Below are 15,131 nucleotides of genomic sequence, written 5' to 3'. Positions count from 1 at the left end.
AAGTGCAAAGAAAATTTACCCAGAAATTACCACGAAAGAGCAAATCAATGGTACAGATTCACTTTGAAGTGTATCTGTACCATTGATTTGCCCATTTAGGGTAATTTCCGGGTAGATTTTCTTTGTACCTAGCACTCCTCCGTTTTGTTAACATTGGAATGGCATGTTGTAATACTTGTTGATATATAGAAAATGGAAACAACGAACACAAGGAATATTTGGATTTTATATTGCATATCAACCTTTGTAGTTTCTTTTAAAATGAAAGCTCAGTCAGCTAGGCGTGATGGTGCATCCGGCTTATTGGAGACGAAATATGTCTAATGTGTTATTGTTTTCCATTACTTCGTATTCGTGTTTCATTTATATTTTGTAGTTTGTGTTTTATTTATATTTTGTAGTTCCGAGAAACTAGATTAACATGTCATAATGAAACATTGGAAGACATTCGTCGTTTTCATATCATATTTGTTATTGTCAGAAAAATGGGTCGGTTCGGACCGGACCCAACCCACATGGGTCGTCCACATGGCTTATGTGATTGAGTTGGTTAGAAGAATGAGACAGACTCTTAATCTCTATCTGTTAGGAGAGTTCAAAGATAATAGATCACCTACATCTATTAGGAGAATTTGAACTCTTGGACTTTAATCTATAAATATAGTTCTATAGATATTTGGAGATACACACAATAACAAAGAGTTAGAATTTCATCTCTCCTTCTCCTCTAGAAAATATTCTCCTGTGAAATATCTTCTCTCTCTAGGATTTCCATCTAAGAACCCTAGGATCTGCGGTGTGGATATCAAGAGCAAACTCTAGTAGTCTCCTCTACCTGGCGAGAATCGAAGACGGTGTACGTGTATGAGGTTGGTGCTTGTAGAGCGGGTCTCAGATCGTAAAAAGCTTGAAGCATATTAATTCCGCTGCGCTTCAATCGTACATGTAAGTTTTATGTGATTTACGAGCTTTCGATCCCATAAAGTTAACGTTGGTATCAGAGCTTTTATGGCTCGCTCTCGCATGATCGCATTCGTTTCTGTCTTTTTATATTTCGGCTGGAAGTATAATTGGTATATTTGGCTTTTATTAAAAAGAAATAAGTTGCAGTAGTAAGATATATCACATGTGGTCCTGCCTGTTTGCTCGGTGTACTATGAAGAATTGTTAAGCCTCGGATTATCGTACGTGTGCGCCGAGAATGGGTGGCATGGCACCGAATAAATTATCATAATAGAGCATATGGGGGGGGTGTTGTGAACAAAAGAAATAATTTTCTTTCTCTTCTTCCTTATACTCCCCGGATCCCCTTCGCAACACATTTTGTTTTTTGGCTAATATGCGGAAGATCAATTTTTTATGGGACTGCTTTGTAGGTTACCGAAATCTAACTCCTGATGTGGAAGAAGGTATCTTCCAAGTTTTAGCTCATATGTGGCTAGACTCTGAGATTGCAGCTGGTTCTAGTAGTAGTGTTGCTTCATCTTCGGAGTCATCATCTTCATGTTCTTCTAGTTCCACATCATCAAAGAAAGGTAAACAATCTCAATTTGAGAAGAAACTTGGTGAGTTTTTTAAACACCAGATAGAGTCGGATACTTCAGCGGCCTATGGAGAAGGATTCAGAGAGGGTAACCAAGCAGTGCTCAAGTATGGCTTGAAAAGGACCCTTGTAGACACCCCAATTTGAACTTGTCAAATTTCCTTAATTTGTGGCCCTGGGGCTCCCCGATGATGAATTTGGATCAGAACAAGCCATGTACCAATTGAGACGTTGCTCCTTGGAGGAAATGACCAAAATCATTCCCAAGCGCTTTGAAGCAGTCCCAAGCGCTCCAAACTGTTTTCCAAAAACCACTGGCCTGACTCACTCTCAAGCGCTCGAGAGTGAAGTCCTAAGCGCTTGAGACCACTCCAAAGCGCTCGAGACCTCTCCCAGTGCCTAATGGGCGAAGAAGATTCCCACTATCCATGCAAGCCATCATTGCACCGACTGAGGTGAGTCAACACTCAACCTTAGTCAGAGAAGAGATCAGCTGAAGATTTCTTTCTTTAAAAATGGATTTATTTCAAAATCACTTGATTATCAAAACCATGGGTTATATCCTCTATATATATACACCTTGTCTTTCAGCAAAAGGGAGGAGGGGGGGACGAAAATCTTCTCTCTCTAAACTCCTCTTCTTCCCTCTTTCTTGTTCAAAGGATAAGGTCTCAAAAACAAAAAACTTCTTGCCCAACTTCAAAGGTCTCTTTCAAAATCATCAAAGAAAAAGGCAAGAAATCCAGAGCACTCTCAGTTTCTGATCTCCACATTCACCTTTCACAACCATCCAAGGAGCAAAGTGTCAAATAAAGGTAGAAACATTTCTATCCTTGGTTCAAATCAAGAGGTTGTTCTCCCTTCTGATGGGGGTCTCTCAGCCTATCCCAGTCCTTAATACTGGTGCATGGTTGGGAGACCTTAGTGAAAAGGCAAGAGCAAAGAGTCCATGAATAATGTTTTCCCCGAAACCCCTACTGGAAACACTCTAGAGCGCTCCAGAGTGCTCCTAAGCGCTCGGGACAGTTTCCAGTCCCATGCATGGCATTTTGGTAAGCAGTAGGCTGGGGTGAGATGCACTTTTAAACGAAATGGTTTTATTCTGGCATGTAGACATAGAAGATCATTTTTCCAAAAACAGAAATGTTTCTTACAAATTTTAAGTAAGAATAAAGTTTTCCTAAGTTAAAAATAAGATCTTCTCTTGTTAAAAACTCAGATAAGGATGTTTTTATGGTGAAGCAGTACCATTTTTTTCGTTTGAGAGTAAGCTGGCATGCAGCTCACTCCCAAGCGCTCGGATCCATTCCCAAGCGCTCAGGAGTGCATGCATGCCATTGCGTTTCTCTTTCCCAGTTTTCTGTGTTTTCTGAGCTTCTGCATGTATAGATGTGTACATTTGCTCTTTTAGAATTGTAGATCCGTTTGTGTAATGGCAAGGATACATGACTTGAAAAACTTGAGGTCCCATCTCAGTTTTTCAAGTCCTCTGCTGAGCCAGTGGTCTGTGTAACAGTATTTCATTTTGCAGTCTTTACATTGTGTTGTGTCAGTGCTAACAGAAAGTGCAGGTGGGGGTTCAGACACTCCCAAGCGCTCGAGAATGCTCTTAAGCGCTCGAGAGTGAAGCCAGTGAGGAGTGTTTCATTCCCTGTTATCTTGCTGCCTTTCATCACATAATCATCCTCCCATACACATGCACCAGTGTACATCGTTATTTGGCATCTTATTCGAGACTAACAAACTCTGCAGGATTTGGTCAGTTGCACTCCCAAGCGCTCGAGAGTACTCTCAAGCGCTCGAGAGTTGATCCAGCAGCAGTTTATACTGCTTTGCCATCATGCATATGCCCATCATCATTTCATCACTCCTTGTACACAAGCACCAGTGTACACCTTCTATTTGCTATACCTATGGATACCTGTTACATGTTTATCGAAACAAAATCCATTTGAAAAATCCCACAAACGTTTAGTAGAGACCGACATCGCGTCGGGCGAGGGGGGTGCCGTAAAACCCTTCCCCCCTCGTAACATGGCTCTCGTACCCTCGAATGATCTCTGGTTTTCAATTCAAATCAATCAATTTTCAAATCAAAATCGGTTTCTCGGGTGGCGAAGCACAAATCCGGGTGGCGACTCTTCAAAATTTTTCAAATCAATTAGCCGGAGCGGTATGTGTTTTTTTTGGGCCGCCCCGATCTCACCCGGGGCACAGTGGCGACTCTTGGGACCACATCTGAGCACGGTTTTTGCTTTGCTATCAGTTCCGAGCAATTGGGCCAAGGAAGAAGAATATCATATCCTCCTGGACCAGACCCTTAGGACAGAGATTGGAACGGCTCCAACTTCAGGCAGACCCCGCCAGTGCATCAGATTCAGGGGTGGAAATGGACCTGTTAATCGGAAACCTTAACCCGAACGGAGACGATCCAAACCCAAATCTAATCCCAAACCTCAACCGTAACGGAGGCAATCCAAATCCTAACGAAGGCAACCCAAACCCTAATCCAAATCCAAATCTGCATCCCAATCCTAATCCAAACCCGGAACCGAACTAGGAAACCCCAAATGGAGAAATGGGGCAAGTCACGCAAGCTATTCAGCGTCTGAACGAACGTACCGACAACCAAATCGCCCAACTCATGATGATGATAACCGGGGTTGCCCGACGACTCCCAAACCCAAACCCAAATCCAAATCCGAACCTTAATCCAAACCCAAACCCTTATCCGAATCCGAATCTAATCCCAATGCCAAACCCAAACTCTAATCTAAACCCGAATCCCAACCCGGGGCAGCCGATCCTCCAAGTGGAAGCCCCGCAGAATACCGAGATGGCAGCGGTCTTGGCGAAGATCACCCAGTTAGAACAATTTATTGCGAGAAACGAGAAGATTGCCTCGACGGGTTTTGACATCAACAAGCTTTGCCTTTTTCCCAATGCGAAGCTCCCGGAGAAGTTCAGACCAATCGACTTTGCTAAATTCGACGGGACTAGGGATCCGAAAGCACATTTGACTGGGTACATTGGAGCACTATCCATGTGGGGAGTAGAAAGGGACGCCATGGCCCAGATGTTCTCCCAGACCTTGGTGGGACAAGCTCTTTACTGGTTCACTTCGTTGGACGAAAGGAAGAAGCACTCGTGGGAAGACATATGTGCGGCTTTCGTGGCGCAATATGATTACAATATCCAACTGGAGGTTACCACTCGGGAACTCGAATCTACAAAGATGGAAGCCAAGGAAACCTTCGCAGACTTTGTGAAAAGGTGGAGATCTAAGGCAGCATAGATGAAGGATAGGCCCACCGATAGAGATCAAATCCGGATGATCGTCCAAAATCTTCAGCCCAACCTTGCAAGGCACATGGTGATGGCTCAAGCCTGCTCTGATTTTAAAACATTCTTTGATACAGGCTTGGCCGTCGAAAAAGCAGTTCAACTGGGAATCCTCGACAAACCTGAACCTCCTCCCAAAGCCAAGAAGGTTTACTCCGGTAACAGCAGCACGCTGTTCGAAAACTCCAATTACACCCAACTCCCAAACACCTCCTCAAACACGACCCAAGCCGAACTCGTCAACCAGATTGTAACCCAAACCGGTCAACCTCGGTCCCAACCCCGTGTGTTCGCCCAATTTTCAGCACCTCTTTCTGCGGTGTTTGAAAAGTTGGTCGAAAGTGATCTCCTCAAACCGCTTGCTCCCACCCCACTGCCACAAAAGCTCTCTGCCTCTCACAACCCCAATGCCTTCTGCGCCTATCACCAAAATCCTGGCCACCTAACCGACAACTGCTTCTGCCTTTGCCACGCCATTCAAGACCTCATAGACAACAAGACTATTCCTATGCCTCACCAAAAGCCCAATACCATCTCCAACCCACTCCCAAAACATTCAAATGCCCGCACAAACCACATTTCCCTATGTCATCCCTTCAACCCAAGCCTTCACATCATCCCTATCACCGAATCCAAGCCAATTGTCGAGATTCCGGCCGAGGATGCTATCTGTGCACTTGAAACGGTGGAGTGGGATTTTCAAAGAAGGTGGGAGGACCTGGCAAGTGATTTCCTTGCAGTGGAACAACGGGCCATATTCAGCGGAGTGTGGCCCGTGTCAGTTAATGCCCAGCAAGTCGAAGAATTGGAACATGGTGAGTGGAGACAAGACTGGGATGAGATGATGGCTGATCCATTTGATGGATATTCCCTGTTTGCTCTATTCTTGGAGCCTGAACCAGTCGAGGAATTTGACGAATGGGACCCAGAACCCGGTGAGTGGCTTGAGCTAGACGATTCAGACCCTCTTGACGAAACATCTTTGGTATACTTGTTCTGGGAGCAGGAAGAGGGACAGGGCCCTGATCTGATGAACCCCCGCTTATTCTCCGGACTCTCCACTTCAGCCATAATCAATATTGCCAGGGATTCTGACGCCCTCGCCCGTACCTTGGATCATGTCTTCTATCCGCAGGAGTACATTATTAATGAATTCTTCCCACAACCGGTTGTTGAGATCCCTGACGAACCCATATCTGTGTGCTGGATCCTGAAGACCTTTGGGGTAAAGCTGAAATGGTGAACGTATAGGTCAATGGTGAAGAGCTAACTGTCAACAAGGCTATGTTGGATGAAGGCTCTCTGCAGGTCAACAACGGCAACAACGACGGCTTCTAGAACTCTCTGGAAGAAGAGAACATATGGAATACCCTGGGAATGGAACTCTTGAATGACACCCTATAGAAGACAAAGCTTGATAAGGGGAAACGCAAGGCCAATACAGATCTCTCCGACTTCTGGGAGGGTCTTCGATGGGAATCCGCCCCCACGGTGGTCAGTAATCTAACCAGAAGCGGTAGGGTATACCAGCCCGCCAACCTCCAGCAAGGAAGCTCCTCCCGAACGGCACCACCTCAACAGAGTAACCCTCGCATCCACAAGAATCCCACCAACTCCACCCCTATCTCACCAGCTCCACAAAATGACTCCTCAAACTCCGATAACCTTCCACATCAACCTAACCCACCCACCCACCTTAATCTGTTTGTCAGCTCAAACCCAAGTGCCTCTCACCACCAAAACTTAAATACCAACGCTGACCCCATCATCCAGCAACTTCATGAAACCCCTGCCCGCATGTCCATGTGGGGAGTATTGGCAGCTTCCCACGTGCATCGCCGAAGGCTCGTCAACTCTCTCTCCAACCTTGAGGTCCCTTCCGACATAGCCCCAGAAGCTCTCATCGCCCTCATAACCCCAAACCTTGCCCAACACACCTTGTCCTTCACCGAGAAAGACCTCCCGCCCGAAGGAACCGATCATAATAAGCCTCTCCACGTGACCATGAAATGCCTGGGAAAGTGGGTCCCCGCGATACTCATAGACAATGGTTCGGCCATCAACGTGTGCCCTCTCCGCACCGCTTACTGCCTGGGCCTCAAAAACAAAGACTTTGCGCCATCGATTCTGGGCGTCTGTGCTTATGATAACACGCGGCGTGATGTCCTGGGAACAATCAACCTGGAACTAACAACTGGGAAGTTCAAGACCACCGTGGAATTCTGTGTACTAGACATACCTGCTTCGTTCAATCTCTTGCTGGGGAGGCCATGGTTGCACCGTTCTGACGTTATGGGGGTACCCTCTACGCTGCATCAGAAACTCATCCTAGGATTGGATTCTGGGACTCTTATCATCCACGGGGATTCTGGTATTCGTCCACACTCCGAAGATAATTCCCCGCTGCTGGAAATCATGCACGGAGAAGAAGATGTAGCCATGGGGGGGTTTGCTCTCATGACCTCAAAGGTTTGCACCATTCGGGCTGAAGATGGTTTCTTGGTGAGTTCCGCGGCATTGGAAATCATGAAGCGAATGAATTACCTGCCAGGCATGGGCTTGGGGCTCTATGAACAAGGAGTCTCCGAGTTCCCTCATTTCCCCAGGAGCAATGAACGCTTCGGCGTGGGTTACGAGTTCAAGAAGAGTGATCCAGAGAAAAGGTGGCGCAACCGCACCCGAGCTCATGCAGTCGGAAGGAAGCAGAAGGAAAAGGAGGCGCCGTATCAAGGAGAACCCGAGCCTTTCATTGATCTCGAAACGAAAGTGAAATACCCTGGGTTTGAAATCTTCGCCAATGACACTTGGGAGGATGTTGAAGAGGTAACTAAGATGGAAGAATTGTCCGAAGCACTGGATTGGCTTGAAGCCTTTGGTTTGGGTAGTCTCCAATCTCTGTTCGAAGGTGAGGAACCAGAGGGTATGATAGAAGATGCGGCTGTGCTCGTGCTGGGAGGAGAAGATGAATTGGAAGACCCTTCTAAGCTCATTGTGGACGCCGTGGGCGCTTATGAAAACTGCACTTTCGTTCCATTTGTAACGCGCACTCACGACACTAGCACCGAGTCCGAGTCTGAGTCTGATACTGATTCTTCGTCTAGTAATGAGTCGGAGTTTGTGCCTATCGGCCCTCCTCGTCGTAGCTTTTACTTCGAGTTTGAGTCAACTGTTGTATTCCCTCCCTCCGGGGAGCCCATCAATGAAATGAACGATGCCTTTACTTACTTGCCGGATTTTGAAATAAATTGTTTGGATCCTGACGATGAAGGAGTAGATTTCAATGGGGACATTCCCAAGGAAATTCGTTCCCTCATCGAGCGTGAAAATGAAAGGCATGCTCAGCCTCTAAGAGAAGAAATAATCTCGATGAACTTGGGTGATGAGGAGAACCCTCGATTGGTTCAGGTCGGTTCCGGGCTGTCTCCAGATGAGCTTCAGGAGCTCACCGATTCACTAAAAGAATTTAAAGAAGTCTTTGCTTGGTCCCATGCAGACATGCCCGGAATCGACCCAGAAATCGTCGAGCACAGGATCCCTCTCTATCCCGATGCAAAACCCGTTAAACAAAAGCTGAGAAGAATGCGGCCCGATTGGGTGTTAAAAATAAAAGAGGAACTAACGAAACAAATCGACGCTGGTTTTGTAATCGTAACTGAATACCCCACTTGGGTTGCAAACATCGTGCATGTCCCCAAAAAGGATGGAAGAATCAGAGTGTGTGTCAATTTTAGAGATCTGAACAAAGCAAGCCCTAAAGATGATTTTCCATTGCCGTATATAGACATACTCGTTGATAACACTGCAGGGCATGCTTTACTATCCTTCATGGACGGTTTCTCGGGGTACAATCAGATTCTCTTGGCTCCGAAAGACAGGGAAAAGACTACATTCATCACCGAGTGGGGAACCTACTGCTATCGGGATATGCCGTTTGGGTTGAAAAATGCCGGTCCTACGTATCAGAGGGGTGCTACGACACTGCTGCATGACATGATCCATAAGGAAATCGAGGTGTACGTCGATGATATGATAGTGAAGGGGAAGGAGCGGAAAGATCACCTCCTAGCGCTGAGAAAGTTCCTCGAGAGAATTCAAAAACACAGGATGCGCCTTAATCCACAAAAGTGCACATTCGGAGTCACTGCTGGGAAAATGCTCGGATTCATGATCACAACTCGGGGGATTGAGGTAGACCTTTCTAAAATCAAAGCCATTCTTGAGATGGAGCCACCCCAATCAGAGAAGGAGGTCCGATGTTTCTTAGGAAAAATTCAATTCATCAGTCGATTCATCGCCAAGCTGACCTCGACTTGTGAACCATTATTTCGATTACTCAAGAAAGATGTAAAGTTCGAGTGGAACGAGAAGTGTCAGAAAGCTTTCGAAGCGGTGCGAACTTATCTCCAGAACCCTCCGATCCTGATGCCGCCTACACCAGGAAAACCTTTGATCCTATACTTGTCTGTGACGCCCTCATCAATGGGGTGCATGCTGGCACAAGAAGGAGAAGATGGGGTTGAAAGGGCGATTTACTACTTGAGCAAGAAGATGGTAGGGTGCGAGGATACACTTCACTGGAAAAGACATGCTGGGCGCTCGTATGGGCCACAAAGAAGTTAAGACACTACATGCTCGCCTACTCGGTGATGCTGATCTCTCGGATGGATCCTCTCAAGTATCTATTCGAGAAGCCGGCACTTACCGGTAAGCTAGCGCGTTGGTTGCTCTTGTTGGCGGAATTCGAAATCAAGTACATCACTCGCAAGTCAATAAAAGGGAAAGCGGTGGCAGAGTTCTTGGCAGATCGTCCGATCGAAGGGCCAGAGCACACAGAATTTCAATTTTCGGATGAAGATGTGATGTCGATGGTCAATGAAACGTGGATGTTGTACTTCGATGGAGCCGCAAATCAGAAAGGATTCGGGATTGGCATACTGCTGGTCTCGCCTGAGGGGTCGCATATTCCCCTCGCATTCAAGTTGAACTTTGAAGTTACGAACAACGAAGCTGAGTACGAAGCGTGTATTGTAGGAATGGAAGCCGCGTTGGAGATTGGTGTCAAGGTGCTAGAAGTCGTCGGAGATTCCAACCTGGTTGTATCGCAAGCAAACGGAGAATGGAAGGTCAGAGACGAGAGAATGAAGCCGTATCATCAACAGCTTAATGAACTTCTCCCGAATTTTCAAAAGGTAACCTTCACGCATGTACCGAGGATGAAGAACCGCTTTGCAGACGCCCTGGCCACTTTGGCGTCCATGCTGGAACTTCCAATTGGGGTGAAGCTGAGGCCTGTCATGATTGAACAGAGGGGAAAACATGTGTACGACTATGTCATGAACATCGACGAACCGGACGATGGACTCCCTTGAATCTACGATATTCGAAATTTCGTCGAAAAAGGGGAGTTCCCGGTGGATTCAACTAAGAAAGATCGGATCGTACTGCAACGACTCGCATCTCAATACATCATCTGTGGAGGACAATTATACCGGCGATCTCCTTGCGGAGTTCACAAGCTGTGTGTTCACGGGGACGACATCAGAGCAGTAATGGAAGAAGTTCACGAAGGGGTTTGTGGACCTCATATGAATGGGATGATGCTGGCTAAGAAGGTGTTAAGGCTAGGCTACTATTGGTCTACCATGGAGACAGATTGCATCGAGTACGTACGCCGGTGCCACAAGTGCCAGACTCATGCCAACCTTATCCATGTCCCACCCTCGGAGTTACACTCGATGGCAATGCCATGGCCATTCTCCGCCTGGGGCATTGATGTCATCAGAAAGATCACGCCTGCAGCTTCTAACGGTCACAGGTTCATCTTGGTGGCAGTTGATTACTTCACTAAATGGGTCGAAGCAGCTTCGTACAAAACTTTGACGACGGTTCAAGTGGCTCACTTCATCAGGCAAAACATCGTTTATCGGTATGGGCTCCCTCAAGCATTCGTGTCTGATAACGGTGTTCATTTCAAGGGAAAAGTTCTGGAACTCTTTGAGGAATTCAAGATCCAAGTACATCATTCAACCACTTATCGGCCACAAACGAACGGGGCAGTCGAAGCAGCAAACAAGACTATTAAGACAATTCTGGAAAGGACTACTCAGTCAGCGAGGAATTGGCACGAACAGCTACCACTAGCTTTGTGGGGATACCAGACGTCTATCCGTACGCCGACAGGGGCAACACCATACTCTTTGGTGTACGGCATGGAAGCCGTTCTCCCTATCGAGCTAGAGGTGCCATCTTTGAGGGTCATGGCGGAATGTGGAGTGGACGAAGCTGAATGGATCAACGGAAGATTTGAGGAACTCATGTTGTTTGATGAAAGAAGGCTACGCGCGCTATACCACATTCAGGGCTATCAGCGAAGAATCGCCCGGGCATTCAACAAAAAGGTGAAGTCAAGGGATCTACAAGAAGGGGACATGGTAGTCAAGAAAATCCGTGCGCCAATTTTCGACTTGCGAGGGAAGTTCCGACCTAAATGGGCAGGCCCCTACATCATCAAGACTATCCTCTCTGGAGGAGCAGCTTCAATCATCGACCTCGATGGCAACGAATTTGCGAATCTTGTCAATTTGGATCAACTCAAACGTTATTATCCCTGAGAGAGCTCGCTGGGCCGAAAACCGCAAGGGCGGGCGGTTCCAGGCAAAAGTTAGAGCAAGCCTGCTAGGTTGAAAACCCGAGAGGGCGGCCTAGGCAAGAGTTAAGGCAAATAATCAAAGAAAAGCTCGCTAGACCGAAAACCCGGAAGGGCGGTACTAGGCAAAATCTAGAGCGCAAAAGGAGAGTGTCAATACCCGAGTGAACCCGTAGCCTAAACTACGTGCGGGCCTAATTCTCTTTTACAAGGGATACGTAGGCAATCTCATCCCGAGATTCGGTCCTAATTTCTAAATATCAAAATCCGATCCCAAATCAAGTCCAAACTGACAAATTCAGAACGTTTTTCAGAACCGCAAGTGATCAAATGAGCCAAAAGAGGGAAACCCTCAATCAGTCGATTTTATTCAGGTTACTTCCTTATTACAAGCTGAGCATGAAAATAAAATAAAAAAACACAAAATCAAAGCACAGTTTTTATTTCAAAGTCTGGCAAAGTAAGCAGTCAACCCATCCTTGCTTTCACATCCCTCCTTAGCCATTTGCGGTACCTTCCGGTCGAAGCAATAGAAAACAGTAGGTCACTTAGCTCGGTCCTACGAGTCCCCCACGACCGAGTGTAACTCCGAAGGCCCGGAATGTTGAAGGGAGGGAGACGAAGCATTTCAGAACCCGGCTGCGGCACATCCTGGCTAAGTCCAAGCTGATGGAGAACACGGAAGGGGGAGTAGAAGGAGAAGCCTGTCAAGCCAGCCACAAACACATGCGTCGAGCCCATGTTGCCAACGGTCATAGCAGGAAGCCTCGGCCAATGGCACCGCCAAGCAATGTCATCTTCCTCCGCAGAAGCAAGGAAATCAACCCAATCATCTTCACTCCCATACATCACTTGAAAGGGACGGTTCCATCCACTTGCACGATACCACCAATCATTGGCTGGGGGTGTCAACAGACTTAATTTGTCGCAAAGCCACATCTGTAAAAAAGAGAAAAAACAAGTAAGGAGCCAGATAAAGCCTGAACCGAGTGTCGAGGTAAAATGAATGAGAGAAATAGAAAAAGGAGAGCTGGGTGAGGTCCCTAACCTGCAGCAATAGCGGACTACCACCAAAAACCCTTGTGTGACCAGCATGAACAGCATCTAACCCCATCAAGGTTTCAGCAAGAACCAATGGCGCAACATCCTTGCGAGCCTCAATCTGAGCAGCAACCCCCACCAGTGAGGAATTGGGCTGACCAACGGACGGAACCAACAAGAAGGCCGCCAGGAGACAAATGCAACAAGCCATCATCCTACGACCTTAGTGCTCGAAATCCGTCAAGTCCCCAGGTGGGCTGAACCTCTCGTACAACTGCACGGTGTTAATGGCATTACCCCGAGTGAGAAACTCAGCGACGTTACCACTAACACCCAGCTTTGCCTTCAGAATATTCTTCATGCTCTCCCTGATCATAGGAACAACCGGCTCAGCAGAGTCATGGCTTCCGAGATAAGCATGAAACTCCTCAACGGTGGGGCACAGTTCTTGAGAACCAAAGCAAAAGACGTGCACCTCTGGATCCCAGAAGCGCGCCGTCGCATGCAGCAAGACGGGACGAACTGCAACCTCTTGGAGATGTCTTAGGGCATAAAGCCGATGCCCTCGGAAGTTCAGCCAGTCGATGCCTTCAAGACTGTCCAACCAAGGGCGAAGTAGGGTTTGGTTTAGCATGGTGATGGAAAGAATGGATTTTTGAAGGGAAATGATGAAATGAAGTGTGAATGGCTTACCATAGGAGATCCTAGTATTTATAGAAACTTAAAGTGGGCAACAACACTTCCCCACCAGCCTTGAAACTCATCAAGATTATCATTTTCAAAATCTTTTCAAAATTCAAACTTCGGAAACTTGGAAAATATTGGAAGAACCACAAGTCAAGCTTTGGGAAGCCATTCTGTTCTGGGGAAGCAGCTAATAAGAAACCATTCAGGTACATTGAAAATGTGCGAGCAGAAGAAAACAACAAAGGACAGCCAACAAGTGGCATTGGAAAACAGCAAGGGGCAGTCCATGACAGAAGTCCAGAGCGCTCGGGAGTAAAGTCCCAAGCGCTCGAGACCACTCTCGAGCGCTCGAAAGTACTGCTGTTTTGCAGCAGATTCTAGTTTCCCCATTTTGGCTTCCATGCAACATTGAAACCCTATATCATCAAGTTTAACAGTTCCCAGCAGTTGTCTAAGGGGTACAGCAGTTCTGTCCATGTGTTTTGTCGAGTATTCAAGTGTGTTACGTGAAAAATCATAAGTTTTCCAAAGTTTTCACTCCTTGAGCATGTCGGAATCCGTGTCAAGGGCATTTGGTCGAATCGAGCAACACGCTCGAGCCATGACGAGTCTCGATGACTGTTTGACGCACTCCAAAAACGTGTCAACACTCTTAATTCAAGCTTTCATCATTCAATCGTACCAAAATCGTCATTTTAAATGCAAGTGTCGATTGTCAAAAACATTTCAGTAATTCTCCCGGTCCCCTCGAGTCACAGCACTCATTGTCAACCGCGCAGCGCACTCGGTTACGATCAAAAGCCCTTAAATCTAAATTTCATGGTCGATCGCTCGAAGGTTTGTCGTTTGGTGTCGGTGTCGAGTTTTATTCCTCACTTTGAGAGTATCGGTCCAAATTCGCATACTCTTTACGTTCTTTCAAAGCTAGACGAACATATTTCATAAAATATAATTCTGTAACAGCAGTGCGAACGAATAAAAGAACAAAGTGCGAATTCTCATAAATGAACACGGTGTTTACAATGAGTGAAAAAAGAAGCACAAAAAACTTGGACAAACACGCGCCCAAATCCTGACTACCGGGGCACGCAGGCCCGAAATCTACAACTACGATGGCATGCAGGCCTATGTGCAAGGTAAAACTAACAAAGCAAAACTCGAGGCCCAGACCCGTCGAATCCTCTTCTGTTGTGGTCCCTCGGACTCAGAGCTCTTGGGTTTGTCATCACCGCCATCGTCAGGAGAACCAGAAGCAGTACTCGAGTTCGACGTCCCCAGCACACGTGACTCGGAGGACTCCTTTGTCCCCTCCTCTGTCTCCTCCTCTGACTCCTCCGGCTCCACGCGAGCTGGTTTCCGCTGAGACGCCCCCCAGGGCAAAACCTCGAACCGTCCCGCACCCGCAGCAGGCCGTGGTGCGCGCCCTGCACCCCAACCTCGTGCGCTTGCAGGCACGGGAGGGCTCGTGGCGCCCTACGGGCGCATCCTAGCTGAACGCCATGGCGGCACCTGCATATCACAAACATTTTCTCATTTTGTGCATATTCGAACGTAACTTTACTCAAATCAAAATATAGAATATGTGTGCATGTCATACCTGAGTGGCAGCAGGAGAAGCAGTCACAGGGGCAGGTCTCGTCTGAAGGACCCTCCCCTTAGCGCAGTCCTTCAAGAGGTGGCGCATCCCCACCATCAGCATCACGGCTTGCTCAGCCCACTCTCGCGGCACCTACAGAATGATCCAAGATTCAGAATACACGAACAGGGAGTGGTTAATATATAAAGCAAACAAAAATGCTGTTTATACCTGAGCAGGAAACCGCATCGGCGGCTGTGGGAGACGTGGCACGTCAATCACCTCCTGTGCGCCCG

This window comes from Rhododendron vialii, chromosome 10a, assembly GCF_030253575.1.
Source record: "Rhododendron vialii isolate Sample 1 chromosome 10a, ASM3025357v1".
NCBI lineage: Eukaryota > Viridiplantae > Streptophyta > Magnoliopsida > Ericales > Ericaceae > Rhododendron > Rhododendron vialii.
The sequence above is the reverse complement of the archived record's forward strand: the minus strand, read 5'-3'. Positions refer to the sequence as shown.